The sequence below is a fragment of the Nerophis lumbriciformis genome, linkage group LG20 (genome assembly GCF_033978685.3).
Source record: "Nerophis lumbriciformis linkage group LG20, RoL_Nlum_v2.1, whole genome shotgun sequence".
NCBI lineage: Eukaryota > Metazoa > Chordata > Actinopteri > Syngnathiformes > Syngnathidae > Nerophis > Nerophis lumbriciformis.
The window spans coordinates 1,992,004-1,994,481 of record NC_084567.2 but is presented as its reverse complement, the minus strand read 5'-3'; the positions used below and the strand labels follow the sequence as shown (position 1 = coordinate 1,994,481).

The 2,478-nt window shown below is 39.6% G+C and overlaps 1 long non-coding RNA gene across 1 annotated transcript; it reads left to right on the top strand.

Annotated features, from left to right (window-relative positions):
* Positions 1–791: 791 nt before the first annotated feature.
* Positions 792–1,700, top strand: LOC140679638 (uncharacterized). The gene is made up of 2 exons (XR_012051029.1): positions 792–1,298; positions 1,391–1,700. It is a non-coding gene; the product is annotated as an uncharacterized lncRNA (long non-coding RNA).
* Positions 1,701–2,478: the final 778 nt, after the last annotated feature.

Sequence of the window (2,478 nt, the reverse complement as noted above, 5' to 3'; positions counted from 1 at the left end):
TGCTAACATGTGCTATCATGGTACCACAGGGAACATGCGCTACCAAGACAACACATGCTACCATGTGCTATCATGGTAACACAGGGGAACCTGCGCTACCAAGACAACACATGCTAACATGTGCTATCATGGTACCACAGGGAACATGCGCTACCAAGACAACACATGCTAACATGTGCAAACATATGCTACCATGACAACACATGCTAACATGTGCTAACATATGCTATCATTGCAACACAGGGAAACATGTGCTACCATAACACATGCTAACATTTGCTATCATAGTAACAAGTGGGAAAATGCGTTACCATGACAGCACATGCTAACATGTGCTAACATATGCTATCATTGCAACACAGGGGAACATGCGCTACCATGACAACACATGCTAACATTTGCTATCATAGTAACAAGTGGGAAAATGCGCTACCATGACAGCACATGCTAACATGTACTAACATATGCTATCATGGTAACACAGGGGAAACAGGGCAACATGCGCTACCAAGACAACACATGCTACCATGTGCTATCATGGTAACACAGGGAACCTGCGCTACCAAGACAACACATGCTAACATGTGCTATCATGGTACCACAGGGAACATGCGCTACCAAGACAACACATGCTAACATGTGCAAACATATGCTACCATGACAACACATGCTAACATGTGCTAACATATGCTATCATTGCAACACAGGGAAACATGTGCTACCATAACACATGCTAACATTTGCTATTATAGTAACAAGTGGGAAAATGCGCTACCATGACAGCACATGCTAACATGTACTAACATATGCTATCATGGTAACACAGGGAACATGCGCTACCAAGACAACACATGCTAACATGTGCAAACATATGCTACCATGACAACACATGCTACCATATGCTATCATGGTAACACAGGGGAACATGCGCTACCATGACAACACAAGCTAACATGCGGTAGCATTCAACGAGCCATGCAACACCACACTGCAAACCCTAGCTAAAATGTGCTAATGTTAGCCTGCAAACATGGGGCAAATATTGGCGATGGTCAACCCAAAAAAGCTTTAATTAATAATTTAAAGTACTTTTTAAAAGCAATTTAAAAAAAAGAATGAGGCTTTCTCGGGTGTTGTTGGCATGTGAGAGCAAACATGTGAAAATATTCTTTGTATCAAGTAAAAGTTGGCGTCTCTTTAGTGGAGGTAAGAAAGAGCATTCCATTTAGCACTTTACAACAAGCTGGTGGAGGTAAGAAAGAACATTCCATTTAGCACTTTACAACAAGCTGGTGGAGGTAAGAAAGAGCATTCCATTTAGCACTTTACAACAAGCTGGTGGAGGTAAGAAAGAGCATTCCATTTAGCACTTTACAACAAGCTGGTGGAGGTAAGAAAGAACATTCCATTTAGCACTTTACCACAAGCTGCAGCGCACAACAACACAATGAAAAAGTCTATTTGACTTTTTGTCACTGCGGGCGAGTTCAGGAAATAAAAGACGTTAGTAATAATTTCATTTGTTGCCTTATTCTTTGACACGTGAAATGTTGACCATTTGTTATTTCCTTTTTACGGAGTGAGATTGAGAGTAAAAAAAAAAAAAAAAAGTCTGTCGGCAATTTGAATGTTTCCTGTTTCCAACTTTGTGATGACGTGTGAATGTTTACTCAGCCAAATAATAAACATGGTGTACTACAGCCAGCTGGTCTTCTTCACTTCCTGTCCTCACCACAAACATTAGCATTAGCATTAACACTAGCGCCTCATTATTGGCGACTGGGGGGCCGAGGGCTGTGATTGGCTGATGGAACTAGCGGCGCTAATTGGACGTGGCTCCTTCCTCCGACAGCACAGCGGTGGCGACCCCCGGGATGGAAACGGGAAGCTTGGCGTGAGAATTATGCATGAGGTGATGAATTTTAACTAGCTTGTCACTCAGAAGACCTCCCCCAAGGCTCCACTGTGCCTAAACAAGTCAGTCCTTCAGGTCCGTGGATCTTCCCTTCATTCTATTTCCAATTCTGAAATGGAAATCAAAAAACTAAATTACGGCCATTTTTCTATTTTTGTAATGTATGGCAGATTTGAAAACAAACAAAATAGGTTGATTTTCAGTCAAATATTGCCATTAAATTGGATTTTGTGCTGTTTTCCTTTTATGGATTTCTATTTTTCCAGATAAACACAAAAATCGAATATATGTTCATCCAAAATGCATAATTGTTGCAGTTTTTCTATTTTTATCATATATGGCAGATTTGAAAACAATCAAAAAAGGTTGATTTTCAGTCAAATATTGCCATTAAATTGGATTTTGTGCTGTTTTCCTTTTATGGATTTCTATTTTTCTAGATAAACACAAAAATCTAATATATGTTCATCCAAAATGCATAATTGTTGCCGTTTTTCTATTTTTATCATATATGGCAGATTTGAAAACAAACAAAAAAGGTTGATTTTCAGTCAAATATTGCC